Source organism: Crinia signifera, chromosome 6 (genome assembly GCF_055691185.1).
Source record: "Crinia signifera chromosome 6, ASM5569118v1, whole genome shotgun sequence".
In the NCBI taxonomy this organism is placed as follows: Eukaryota; Metazoa; Chordata; class Amphibia; order Anura; family Myobatrachidae; genus Crinia; species Crinia signifera.
Window position 1 is genome coordinate 28,119,829 of NC_139222.1, and position 15,215 is coordinate 28,135,043.

Sequence of the window (15,215 nt, forward strand, 5' to 3'; positions counted from 1 at the left end):
AAATATCTGCACTGGGAAATGTTGGGTGTGTATTGGGGATAATGGGTTTTTCTTCTGGAGAATCTTGTCTGATGTTCTCATCTTCTAGTATATAACCTGGAGCCACAATGAGATCTCCCTCCGAGGTATTCCTGCTTGTGCGCCCATCTACAGGAAACAGATGAATGACAACAGACAGAATTGTTTATATTGAGAGACAAATGTTCATGGATGTTTTATCACTTAAACTGAACATGTCTAATGCTGCGCACACACTGGCCGATATATCGCTGGTCCGTCAGCCATTGGGCACCAGTAATATGTCTGTAACCAACGTGATCTCTACAACAGAGCCGATGACCGATATATTGGTGCATTGTGCTATGGGCCTGTTTCTGGATGACCTGGTACCAAGTCCCAAAGTGCCGACCTGACGAATAGCCACTACCCCACCCGGATCCCCTCGCATGTGCCCAATGCTGGAGAGATCATTGAAATCTCCAGGGCTCAGGGCAGCTGACGCCATGTGAAGTCAGCTACCCGCCCCTGGCACCTTGCATGAGGCTGGAATTTACATGGGAATGCCCATGAAACACTGGGCGTTCCCATCCATGGCCCATCACCGCCAGTGTCCCCCCCCCCCCACCCACAACCGGATGGACTACAGATCGGGCCCTATGTGTACAGGCAATCTGCAATCCGCCCATATAACCCGCTGCAGGAGCCAGCGGTGATTGGCGGCTGAAATGGGCGGGAGCATGTAAAGGTGTGACATTAGTCACAATGGATCAGGCAGGGGGAGAGGGGAACTTGTAGGGGAGCCCGGCACCGGTGAACGGGATTCCTGCCGATACTGGTAAAGAAAAAAAAAAAAGTCATACCTTCTCTTTCCCCCCTCATATTACCACATCACCTTGCCCCGGTCACCTCCCCTTTCTGCTCCCACCCTTTCCTACTTTTCACTCTCTCCCAGTCCCCCCATTCTCTTTCCTACACCCCATCTGCCCCCCCCTCTCCCCTGCTCTCTTCCTTCTGCCCCATCTCTTTATCTCTGCCCCTAGTCTCTCTCTCTCTCTCATTACCTCCTTATCCAGATGCTGCTTAGACGCAGTTATACTATACTGTACTGTAGCCGCTATCGACTGAAAGTGTCATTCACCTATTCTATCAATATAAAATAATTGGCTTCTGGCTACTGAGCTGCGTATATGCACCTTACAGGATCAGCACTAGTGATGGTGGTACGGGTCTGTTCTGTCAGCATACACACGCTGTGATATGAATGCAAAAATGCAATTACAGTAACCACCTACAGAAGATTATATCTGTGGCAATTATTATAGTGTCAAATATGTACACCTAATATCTTTTTTTATTTACTAGTTAATGCTAATAATCTATACTTCTGTTATAGCACTCTCTTAATTGTTATTTTATTTGTATCTAATTAAGTTATACAGAATACCTATTGGGAGCTGCAATAGCCATAAGTCGTCTTAGAATTATCTCGTTAGACAGCATTCATTTTGATTGATTATTATATTTTCAATGTAAAGTATTAGCGCCTGATTATCATGATTATCCTTTTCTACCAGAGAGTGTGGGGAGGAGACTGGTCAGATCTCTGGGCTGGTAACACACAGTGACATGATGTGAGGGGGAAAGCAGGAGTATAATAGGGGCTGATGGCTCCTGATGTATGAGATACACCAGAGAGTGTGGGGAGGAGACAGGTCAGATCTCTGGGCTGGTAAGACACAGTGACATGATGTGAGGGGGGAGAGCAGGAGTATAATAGGGGCTGATGGCTCCTGATGTATGAGATACACCAGAGAGTGCGGGGAGGAGACTGGTCAGATCTCTGGGCTGGTAACACACAGTGACATGATGTGAGGGTAGAGCAGGAGTATAATAGGGGCTGATGGTACATGATGTATGAGATACACCAGAGAGTGTGGGGAGGAGACTGGTCAGATCTCTGGGCTGGTAAGACACAGTGACACGATGTGAGGGGAGAGCAGTAGTACAATAGGGGCAGATGGCTCCTGATGTATGAGATACACCAGAGAGTGTGGGGAGGAGACTGGTCAGATCTCTGGGCTGGTAACACACAGTGACATGATGTGAGTAGAGCAGGAGTATAATAGGGTCTGATGGCTCCTGATGTATGGGATACACCAGAGAGTGTGGGGAGGAGACTGGTCAGATCTCTGGGCTGGTAACACACAGTGACATGATGTGAGGGGGAGAGCAGGAGTATAATAGGGGCTGATGGCTGCTGATGTATAAGATACACCAGAGAGTGCGGGGAGGAGACTGGTCAGATCTCTGGGCTGGTAACACACAGTGACATGATGTGAGGGGGAGAGCAGGAGTATAATAGGGGCTGATGGTACCTGATGTATGGGATACACCAGAGTGTGAGGAGGAGACTGGTCAGATCTCTGGGCTGGTAACACACAGTGACATGATGTGAGGGGAGAGCAGGAGTATAAAGCTGTATTAACAGAACAAGGAAAATACTGTATGCAATAAGTGATTATTACTAACCTGTGCTGATATCTTTAGTGATTTCCTCTTTATTACACTGCTGATCACCCCTCATATGTGTGTCTTCTGTCTCTGTATCTTCTTTCTTATCAGACACATAAGACTCTTCTCTTATCTTCATATCCGTCACGTACGTCTCGTCTTCATCTGTGTCTTCTGCCTTAATGTCAGTCACGTACGTCTCTTCTTCCTCTGTGTCTTCTGCCTTAATATCTTCACATTGAACCTACAAAAAAATATCACATTAGTAATGTCTGATGCTAGGTAGATTACACAGTACAATATCCGTGCATAAGACAGACACACACACACACACACACACACACACACACACACACACAACCACTGCAATTCATATAGTGACAGTCAGAATATTGGGGAGACCCTAATTCCCACCTACCTGATCCTCCTGTGGGGTCCTATGAGTCTCCTCTGTATAGTGCTGGGAATACAGAGTACGGGGACATCTCTCTGGGGTATCTCTGTTACTGGGCCCATCTATAGGAGACACACAGTGACTGAATATATTGTACATGTGGATTAGTAGATGATATGTGTATATAGGGGACCCCATAGCTGCTCTCCCCTGTACAATAAAATAAAGTCTCCTCTTACCCAGTGATGTGAGGGGCCGGTGATTCTCCATCATAACATCCCTGCACAGACCCTTGTGTTCCTCTATATACTCCTCTTCCTACATGGAGAGATAGACAGTGACATCCTGACACCTTCTAGGAAACCGACACACACAGTGATACAGTCATCACCCAGGCACATCCCCCGGTGTTACTGTATAATGCCCCATTCCCAGCAGTCACCTCTCCGGTCACATCCCCCGGTGTTACTGTATAATGTCCCATTCCCAGCAGTCACCTCTCCGGTCACATCCCCTGATGTTACTGTATAACGTCCAATTCCCAGCAGTCACCTCTCCGGTCACATCCCCCGATGTTACTATATAATGTCCAATTCCCAGCAGTCACCTCTCCCGGGGTTACTGTATAATGTCCCATTCCGAGCAGTCACCTCTCCGGTTACATCCCCCGGTGTTACTGTATAACGTCCCATTCCCTGCAGTCACCTCTTCGGTCACATCCCCCGATGTTACTGTATAATGCCCCATTCCCAGCAGTCACCTCTCCGATCACATCCCCCAGTGTTACTGTATAATGCCCCATTCCCAGCAGTCACCTCTCCGATCACATCCCCCGGTGTTACTGTATAATGCCCCATTCCCAGCAGTCACCTCTCCAGTCACATCCCCGGTGTTACTGTATAATGCCCCATTCCCAGCAGTCACCTCTCCAGTCACATCCCCTGGTGTTACTGTATAATGTCCCATTCCCAGCAGTCACCTCTCCGGTCACATCCCCTGATGTTACAGTATAACGTCCCATTCCCAGCAGTCACCTCTCCGGTCACATCCCCCTACTGTATAATGCCCCATTCCCAGCAGTCACATCCCCCGGTGTTACTGTATAATGTCCCATTCCCAGCAGTCACCTCTCTGGGTGTTACTGTATAACGTCCCATTTCCAGCAGTCACCTCTCTGGGTGTTTCTGTATAATGTCCCATTCCCAGCAGTCACCTCTCCGGTCACATCCCCCGATGTTACTGTATAATGTCCAATTCCCAGCAGTCACCTCTCCCGGTGTTACTTTATAATGTCCCATTCCGAGCAGTCACCTCTCCGGTCACATCCCCCGGTGTTACTGTATAATGCCCCATTCCCAGCAGTCACCTCTCCGGTCACATCCCCCGGTGTTACTGTATAATGCCCCATTCCCAGCAGTCACCTCTCCAGTCACATCCCCCGGTGTTACTGTATAATGCCCCATTCCCAGCAGTCACCTCTCCGGTCACATCCCCCGGTGTTACTGTATAATGCCCCATTCCCAGCAGTCACCTCTCTGGTCACATCCCCCGGTGTTACTGTATAATGTCCCATTCCCAGCAGTCACCTCTCCGGTCAGCAGCTGGATGATCTTATTGGTGAGTTCCAGGATCTTCTGCTCCTTGTCTCTCCCATGTATCAGTGAATGAGGTGGAGGCACTGTGATGGGGCTCTGGGTCCTGCTCAGTTCTCCTGCCACACAGGGATGGCAACTGGGTGTCTCATGGTCACTGGATGTCTTCTTCACTACTTTGTAACCCTGTGTATTGGAAAATATACTATTACTGCATGCACTCGCATACTTTGCCCGTACCTTACCGTATTCAATAAAATACCCTTCTACTCGCCTATAAAGCTATTAACCATACTGAACCAGCTTATATCTTTTTACTTATCACACAATATCTCCCATCTCGACCACTGCGCTCTGCACAAGATCTGCGTCTCTCTTCTGCACGGATCACTAGCTCCCATTCACTATTGCAGGACTTTCATTGGGCTGCTCCCACCCTATGGAATGCCCTTCCACGCCCAATAAGACTCTCCACTAGCCTCCACACTTTCAAGTGTTCCCTGAAAACTCCCCTCTTCAGGCAAGCCTATCATATTTAAGTTCCAAACGCATAACCCTGGGCCTTATTCGAGTTCACTCTTTCTGACAAAATCCTTCTTAGATGGACAAAACCATGTGCACTGCAGGGGGGCAGATGTAACATGTGCAGAGAGAAATAGATTTGGTGATTTTTTGGTGATTCTTTGCAGGGTAAATAGTGACTGCTTTATTTTAACACTGCAATATAGATCTCACTTTGAAGTAAAACCCCACCCAAATCTAATTAGATCTGCACAAGATACATCTGCCCCCCTGCAGTGCACATGGTTTTGTCCATCTAAGAAGGATTTTGTCAGAAAGAGTGAACTCGAATAAGGCCCCCTATGAGGCACTTATGTATTATATAGCTTCCCTTCTGGACTTGTAACTTGGTGGGACTGCTATGCTATTACTGGTACCTGTCCTTGTGTTTCCCTCCTATGTCCCTATAGATTGTAAGCTTGCAGCAGGGCCCTCCTACCTCCAAGTCTGTCTGTTGTTACCCAGTTCGTTTTATCACTGTCTAAAACTGTAAAGTGCAACGGAATCTGCTGCGCTATATAAGAAACTGTAAATATATATAAATAAATTAATAAATAATACACTCCCAGTCCTCACCCTCTATTAGTGCTATGAGATGTAATTCCCAAAATCCACTGTAGTAATAATATATCAGTGATATCACTGACACTCTCAGATCCCCTCACCTCCCCAGTCACGTCCCTGTATTATTGCTATAGATATAAATGACGTCACAGTGACGCTCCCAGATCCCCTCACCTTCCCAGTCATGTCCATGTATTATTACTATAGATATAAGTGATGTCATAGTGACAATCCCAGATCCCCTCACCTCCCCAGTCATGTCCCTGTATTATTACTATAGATATAAGTGATGTCACAGTGACGCTCCCAGATCCCCTCACCTCTCCAGTCACGTCCCTGTATTATTACTATAGATATAAGTGATGTCACAGTGACGCTCCCAGATCCCCTCACCTCTCCAGTCACGTCCCTGTATTATTACTATAGATATAAGTGATGTCACAGTGACGCTCCCAGATCCCCTCACCTCCCCAGTCATGTCCCTGTATTATTACTATAGATATAAGTGATGTCACAGTGACACTCCCAGATCCCCTCACCTCCCCAGTCACGTCCCTGTATTATTACTATAGATATAAGTGATGTCACAGTGACGCTCCCAGATCCCCTCACCTCCCCAGTCACGTCCCTGTATTATTACTATAGATATAAGTGATGTCACAGTGATGCTCCCAGATCCCCTCACCTCCCCAGTCACCTCCCTGTATTATTACTATAGATATAAGTGATGTCACAGTGACGCTCCCAGATCCCCTCACCTCCCCAGTCACGTCCCTGTATTATTACTATAGATATAAGTGATGTCACAGTGACGCTCCCAGATCCCCTCACCTCCCCAGTCATGTCCCTGTATTATTGCTATAGATATATGTGATGTCACAGTGACGCTCCCAGATCCCCTTCACCTCCCCAGTCACGTCCCTGTATTATTACTATAGATATAACTGATGTGACAGTGACACTCCCAGATCCCCTCACCTCCCCAGTCACGTCCCTGTATTATTACTATAGATATAAGTGATGTCACAGTGACGCTCCCAGATCCCCTCACCTCCCCAGTCACGTCCCTGTATTATTACTATAGATCAGGGGTTCTCAAACTATTTTGCTATGGGACCCCATCAGACAATAAAAATAATGATGGGACCCCATCAGACAATAAAAATTAATTACGGGACCCCAGCAAGTTACTGCAGAAGGTCATCACATCACATGTGTAGTCAGCAGACAGCACAAACATGGCAGCATTGTGGAGGTACAAAATGATGGGAGGAGTCTAAAATAACAGACTCCTTGAATCACTGACTGAGATGAAAAAAGTCATCAACCTGATGGTCAGCAAAATGGATTTGCGACCCCACAATGAGAAGGTCGGGACCCACTTTGGGGTCAGGACCCACAGTTAGAGAACCACTGCTATAGATATAAGTGATGTCACAGTGACACTCCCAGACCCCCTCACCTCCCCAGTCACGTCCCTGTATTATTACTATAGATATAAGTGATGTCACAGTGACACTCCCAGATCCCCTCACCTCCCCAGTCACATCCCTGTATTATTACTATAGATATAAGTGATGTCACAGTGACACTCCCAGATCCCCTCACCTCCCCAGTCACATCCCTGTATTATTACTATAGATATAAGTGACGTCACAGTGACGCTCCCAGATCCCCTCACCTCCCCAGTCACGTCCCTGTATTATTACTATAGATATAAGTGATGTCACAGTGACACTCCCAGATCCCCTCACCTCCCCAGTCACGTCCCTGTATTATTACTATAGATATAAGTGATGTCACAGCGACGCTCCCAGATCCCCTCACCTCCCCAGTGACGTCCCTGTATTATTACTATAGATATAAGTGATGTCACAGTGACGCTCCCAGATTCCCACACCTCCCCAGTCACGTCCCTGTATTATTACTATAGATATAAGTGATGTCACAGTGACGCTCCCAGATCCCCTCACCTCCCCAGTGACGTCCCTGTATTATTACTATAGATATAAGTGATGTCACAGTGACGCTCCCAGATTCCCACACCTCCCCAGTCACGTCCCTGTATTATTACTATAGATATAAGTAATGTCACAGTGACACCCCCAGATCCCCTCACCTCCCCAGTGACGTCCCTGTATTATTACTATAGATATAAGTGATGTCACAGTGACACTCCCAGATTCCCTCACCTCCCCAGTCACGTCCCTGTATTATTACTATAGATATAGGTGATGTCACAGTGACACTCCCAGATCCCCTCACCTCCCCAGTCAGCAGGTAGATGATCTCCAGGGTGATATTTAGTATCCTCTCAGTCATGTGACTCTGGTCCTTGTCCATCCTCAGGGAATCAGTGACGTGTCTCATCCTCATGTGATGTCTAGTAAACACTCCGTTTCCTCACTGCTCCGTTATCTAGGTATAAATATAATTACAATAAACACCACACAGTACACATGTAACATATTAGGTAAAAGGTGCCCATACACTAGTCCGATTTGGGCCAATTTCACCTGATCCCGATGGAACTGCCGAGAAATCAGATGTGTTTGACGTCCGCCTTGGGTCCAATTCATATCGGACCTGAGCAGGAGGTCGGACCTGTTGCCCACCCGCTGACTCTGCCCCCGTCCCAGTAGCGGGGAATGGGGTCGTATTAGATACATTGTATGTGAAAGGACAGCATGTGATGTATCGTATGCAGGTACCAGATGGCTCGGAGGGGGCCATACACTGCTGCGATACATCCTAGTAGTGTATGGCCACCATCATGCTGCTTTCCGAGAAAGTCGGCTGCTGATTGGGCAGAAATCATTCTGAGTAGAGACGCCGAGGAAGAAGGACCTCTGCGTCTCTAGTGTACAGCGGAGCGGAGCGGGTACCAGCAGCCGGGAGCAGCGCGACTTCAAGAGAAGATGCCGGGGTGGTCGCCACAGGAGCAGGTGAGTAGGATTTCCTTCCCCAGGTACCCCTTTGGATTACTACGGATCCAGGACCCCGGACTCTTCAGCCCTGGAGCCGGAACCAAGCCACCGGACCGGACCCTGGGACCTACCTACGGGATCAAGATAGGTAAGTATCAGTGTGTTTGTGTAATGTATGTATTAAACTTTTATTTTTCTAATGTGTCAGTGTGTATTTAACTATTTTTTTTACTGTGGAACTACAAGACCCAGCGGGCCCTTTAATGCCCCGCAGGCTGGGACTTGTGGTTCTCCAAGTCCCAGCTTGCGGGGAGGCTTGATGGGACTCATAGTTCCACAGTTTAAAACAATAGTTGTTTCAAAGCAAGTCCCCAATATTGCATGCCATTTGCATGCAATTCCATAAAATACATTCCGTGTCCGCTCGCCTCGCTGCGCTCGCCACGCTATATAAAATCAACTCCACGCCCTAGTGGATAGTGGGGTAATGAAATGGATAGTAAATCTTATCCTATATCTTATGCGATCTTATGTCAAATCGCATACCAAATCGTATCCTATCTAGTATCCTATCTGTCCTATCTAGTGGCGCCGTGAAAGTAAAGAAGTACCGTTTTTTCATCTATTTTTTTACACCAGTATCAGCTCGATGCCCACCGCCCAGGGGCATCGAGGACAGCACCAGGCTTCAGCCTGGTCAGGTAAGTCCTGGAGGGGGGGACCCCTTTATTGGGGGGGGGGGTCCCCACTCCCCCAGGACCCCTGGCCAGGCTGACTGGTCGGTAGGGTTAATGCTTTGGCCGCGGGACCTATATAATAAATGTCCCCCGGCTGTGGCATTAGCTTGCTGGCTGGGTGTGCCTGGGGGTGGTTCTTAAAATACGGGGGACCCCTAGTCATTTTGTCCCCCGTATTTTGGGAACCAGCCCCGGACCTGGAGCTGGTTTTAAAAAATCAGCGAAGCCCTATTTGTCAGGTTTCCTGATTTTTTAATACCAGCCCCGGCTCTTCAGCCTGGTGCTGGTTACGGCAGTGGGGGGGACCCCATGCCGATTTTTTTTTTTACTAAATACCTAAAAAACGGCTCTGAAACGTGTAGGACTCTGCTTTTTAAACGTGTTGAAATACCGGTTAACTTTAAACAACTCTGGCACTTTCCCACTGCAGCCTTAAACGGTAAATTGTGGGGAAAAAACGGCACTATACCGTTTAAGAGCTGCAGTGGGAAAGGGACATAAGAGAAATCTACACAGAGGCACAAAAGCAGCCTCTAATGTTTCCGCATGTAAATATATCATACAGAGAACAATGGGTACATGTATAGAGTATAAGCGCTATAGTATACCACTACAACGTTCATTGTAGTACATGGTTGTCTGAAAATAATTGTAATAGGGCACCAAAGGCTGCTCGCCCTGTATAATCATCATACTACTACTAAGAAGATATCAGAGACTCGTAACCCAGAAAAAAATTATATAAAATGAATTTGTTTTGTAACAGGACAACAAAAGCTGCTCCCTAATGGTAATAAAAAAAAAAACAGAGGCTGCTGAACTATATAATAATAACACCACACCAGAGGCTGCTCCCTCTGTATAACATTTGTAACAGGACAGCACAGACCGCTCACACCACAGGTCACTCCCCTGTAAACAGGACGCTACAGGCTGCTCTCCCTGTATAATGGGACGCTACAGGCTGCTCCCCCAGTATAACGGGACACCAAGGTAGCACAATACTCAGTCTCACCTGCTACCAGATACAGCAATGCCTTCTATCGGTCCCCCGTAACTTAATCACCGTGGCTGCTGGAAGTGAGAGGCCTCAGGTAAGATCAGCAGCGCTGCCCCAGCAGGAAGCCGAGATGCTGCCGCCTCTGAACGTGGAGACTGGTCTTCGGAAATATGGCCGCCGTTCACTCGCACAGGGGACAATTGTTATGGATCGTTTCTAGTAGTACTTACAGCATGGAATCAGCTACCGGTGACCTCGCATCACATAACTCTCTCAATGCATTCACACAAGGCAATTACCGGCACTGATGTCCCAGTGTCCACATATAGCGGCGGCCATTTTCCTGTGGTTTGAACTTAGCTCCCAGACTCCCTTGCAGCTGTAGCCAAGTGTATTATTTCATGTGTGGGGCAGAGAGTGGGAGGAGCTGTGTTACCAGTGAAACGTCCCTTCCTGGTGTGCATGGCAGGCAGGAGGGAGAGTGCTGCAGCTGGCACCAGGTAACCCCAGGTATTATACTTCTAGTGAAAGCATAGTAGTGATTGCTCTGTGTGTGCTATAAGTGCACTTATACCCTTTTACACCAGAGCCACAACCCGGGTTATTGCCGCTACTGACCGGCCTGGGTCTTGATGTAAAAGCGCAAAAAAATTAAAATAACCCGGGTCCTGTTACCCTGTGTCCGACCCGGCAAATGTTCAGGGTCAGACACAGGGCTTCCGCAGAGTCAGGGGCCATGTAAATGGGTAACCCGGGTCATCCGACCCAGGGACCCATTTCAATCAATTCACCGGCATCCCCTACCCGGCATCATGCTGGTGGAACAACTGCCGGGTCACATCCGGGTCCAAAAGCCCGGGAGGAGATGGCGTCAGACAGAACGGGTGGAGATGGCGTCAGACAGAACGGGTGGAGATGGCATTAGAGAGAGTGGGAAGGAGATGGAATCAGAGAGAGGGGGAGGAGATGTCGTCAGAGAGAGGGGAAAGGAGATGGGATCAGAGAGAGAGAGGGGCAGAGACAACATCAGAGAAAGAGAGGAAGGTGACAGCGTCAGAGAAAAGGTAGAGAAGACGGCATCAGAGAAAGAGGGGGAGGAGACAGCATCAGAGAGGGGGAATAGACAGCATCAGAGAGGGGGAGACAGAGTCAGAGTGGGGGAGAAGACAGCATCAGAGAGGGGGGAGACAGAGTCAGAGTGGGGGAGGAGATGGCGTCAGAGAGGGGGGATGAGACAGCGTTAGAAAAAGAGAGGGGGGAAGTTAGACAGCTTCGTAAAGAGAGTGGGGATGAGCATACCTCATTACATCAGTCGGTGGGAGCACAGCCAGGGGGCCTCTTATGGGGGTGGGCACTTGACGGTATTAGGCCACACCCCCTAAATGTCCGCGAATCGCGGGACTGCTGGAAATCGGCCAGGCGGGTTGAGGGAGCGCAGCTTCATCCTCAATGTATGTGCTGCAGCTTGCGTTGGCAGGGCCAAGGTGAGGGGGCCGTGGCAAGGTGGAGCAGGTAGCGCTGAATGCCGCTGATCTTTGGTGCAGTCAGGACTTGGTACAGGGGGGAGCTGCGGGCCCTAAAAACAGCTTGGACCCCATAGCAGCTGCACCCTCGATAGCTACATCACTGCTAATTACCCACTTTCCCAGTCAGTCAGGAGAAAGTGCATAGTCATATGCTTTGTATATATAATTTTCCTTTCAAAACTATATGGCTTTTATTTTCAACTAATTGGGTTTGTAGACCATACCCCCTTGCCGCCAGGCCACGCCACAAATTTCGGGCGCGCGCCTATGGAGCATGTTTATGTCCCTCTTGCCGTGGGTTAGAAGTTGGGAGGTATGGGTTGCTGGGGCCCGCTAGTTCCACCACCACCCACCCTGCTACTCTATTTAGGCTTACTCCTTGTTTCTTATTATTATTCATATTTTTTTCTTCAATTTAATTGTGTCCTTTTCATTGTAAAAAAGTTAGTCACCTTAATATATACAGTGTGTGTGCGTCTATATATAGGGGACAGAAAAATCCATCAGACTAGAGTCCAGGGCGAGGTAGGGTCACGGTAGGGTGGCGGGCTACGGTCCTAGGACCTAGCGTTGGCAGAAGTACTGCGGTCCAGCCAAGGTGGGCGCCAGGCCTGGCGTCAGGGGGCAAAACGGGATCACCCGGCGGTTACAGGTTGTCATTTGCGAGAAGGGGATCCAGGACCCCCAGGCGGTTACATGATTCAGTTGTGATAAGGGCTGGTGGACCGCAGTGCTATCTTTGCCACCCAAATTAAGGAACAGTAAATTTGTAATCAAGTTAATAAATTGTGACCATTTAATTCGCCAAAAATACTAGACTCCGACTGGTTATTTCAGGTACAAGGGGAAGGTTACAAAAGGGGAAAGAAGGGGAAGAGATGGAGCTTTGGGTTCAAGGTTAGTTGACTGGAGAGGGGCATCAGGCGCTCAGCGGTTTAAAGAGAATCAGCTGCAAATAGCAGCGAATGAGTATAAAAGCTCAGCCTGTGCAGGGGGGAAGGCAGGTAGGGTAGGTGCCAACTTAGAGCAAAAGGGAAGATAAGGTAAAGGACAATAGGTAAACAGCCCCTCCCCAGGGGATAAGCCATACTTAAGGAAGGGGGAGGATTGGGGTCATTACACTCAGAAGCAACTCCAGCAAGGATCCCTCCCACCCACCCCAAGAGGAAGAAGGAACAACATTAAGCAACTTCAAGAAAGCAAAGCAGTAGATGGAAGTACTGCGGACCAGCCATGGTATGGCGATACGCCTGGCGTCGGGGGCGGAAGTACTGCGGGCCAGCCAAGGTGGGCACCAGGCCTGGCGTCGGGGGGCAAAACGGGATCACCCGGCGGTTACAGGTTGTCAGTTGCGAGAAGGGGATCCCGGCCCCCCAGGTGGTTACATGATTCAGTTGTGATAAGGGCTGGTGGACCACAGTGCTATCTTTGCCACCCAAATTAAGTAACAGTAAATTTGTAGGATGGGGGTCATTACACTCAGAAGCAACTGTATGTGATGTATGTTTATGCCTCTCTTCCCACCCCCCTTGTGTTCCCTGATTGATGCTGCACTGTTACCACAAAAAATTCCAAGCATACGCAAGTATACCTGTCCAATAAAGATGATTCTGATATATAGAAACACACACGTAAGCCTACTCGGAGCAAAAGCTTCGAAAGCTAGTCTGCTACCTTGTGATTGCCTCTGTGTTTGTGCATGTATGAGAGAAAGAGATGTAGTTTTACTCTCTGCCAGCAGATGGCAGTATTTCAGAGACACACAGACACTAGACATATATAAATGACTAGGTGACTCATCGCGCCCTACGGGCGCTCTTCACACCATCGTAAGGGGCTGCGCCCCCTTAATTTGTGAACATTTTTATATGAGAAAGATGGTTAGAATTGTATGAAAGATGCCTGTATTGCAACTTGAGTTATAGGTGAAATGTGTTAAATAGAGAGCATATGATGTGGAAGGGGGTGTGTATTGTTTTGTTTAATTAAAAAGCAGTTACAGAGTAAGATGTACATTGATAGTGTGGATGTTACAGTGACATTTGTGGGTGTGGGGGGGCTGTGTGCGCATGTTGTTTAGGTGTGTGTGTGCAATAGTATAGTAGGGTGTTTCTGAGTCAGCGGCTCCCCACTGGCAGAGGTCACGACACAGGAAAACAGGAGGCTGGGTAGTGATAGGGGTGTGTGGGCATAAGGGGGACTAAAGAGGAGGGTGGGAGATACTTCTCTTACAAACACTACACTCCCTAGGTATTAATGATACAGCCCTTTCCTGGTTCACATCTTACCTACCTGATCGCTCTTTCAGTGTTCGCTTCTCTAACTCTACTTCCTCTTCATTACCTCTGTCAGTCGGAGTTCCGCAAGGTTCAGTCTTAGGTCCTCTGCTCTTCTCAATCTATACCTCCTCTCTTGGCAAACTAATTAGCTCTTTCGGGTTTCAGTATCACTTGTATGCTGATGATACTCAAATCTATCTATCAACCCCAGAGTTGTCACCAGTGGTTTTGGGTCGAGTTTCTGATTGTCTCTCTGCCATCTCATCTTGGATGTCTTGTCGCCAACTCAAACTCAATATTTCCAAAACGGAATTACTTATATTCCCGCCAACTAAGAACAGTTACCATCCTGACATCTCCATCGCTGTTGACAACTCGATAATCTACCCTACCCCACAAGCTCGTTGCTTAGGGGTCATCCTCGACTCTGAACTGTCCTTTCTTCCCCACATTCAATCTGTCTCCAAATCATGTTACATGCATCTAAAAAACATATCCAAAATACGACCCTATCTCACACAAGACACTACCAAATCTCTTATCCATGCACTCATTATATCCCGCATTGACTATTGCAATAGTCTCCTAACTGGTCTTCCCAAGAACAGACTCTCACCACTGCAATCAATTTTAAATGCTGCTGCAGGCTGATCTTCCTTGCAAGACGCTCATCGTCTGCTGATCCGCTCTGCCAGTCCCTCCATTGGTTGCCTGTATATTACCGTATTCAATATAAAACACTTCTACTTGCTTATAAAGCTATTAACCATACTGCACCAGCATATATCTCTGCACTTATCAAAAAATATCTCCCATCTCGACCACTACGCTCTACACAAGATCTGCGTCTCTCTCCTGCACGGATCACTAGCTCCCATTCATTATTACAGGACTTTTATCGGGCTGCTCCCATCCTATGGAATGCCCTTCCACGCACATTAAGACTCTCCAAACTTTCAAGCGTTCCCTGAAAACTCACCTCTTCAGGCAAGCCTATCATATTTAAGTTCTACATGCATAACCCTCCGAGGCACTTATGTATTATATAGCTTCCCTTCTGGACTTGTAACTGCTATGCTATTACTGGTGCCTGTCCTTATGTTTCCCCCCTATATCCCTATAGA

General features: G+C 47.9%; 1 protein-coding gene across 1 annotated transcript in view; it reads right to left on the reverse strand.

The window, feature by feature from the left end:
• Positions 1 to 15,215, reverse strand: part of LOC146010221 (uncharacterized) — a 60,463-nt gene that overhangs the window by 2,302 nt on the left and 42,946 nt on the right.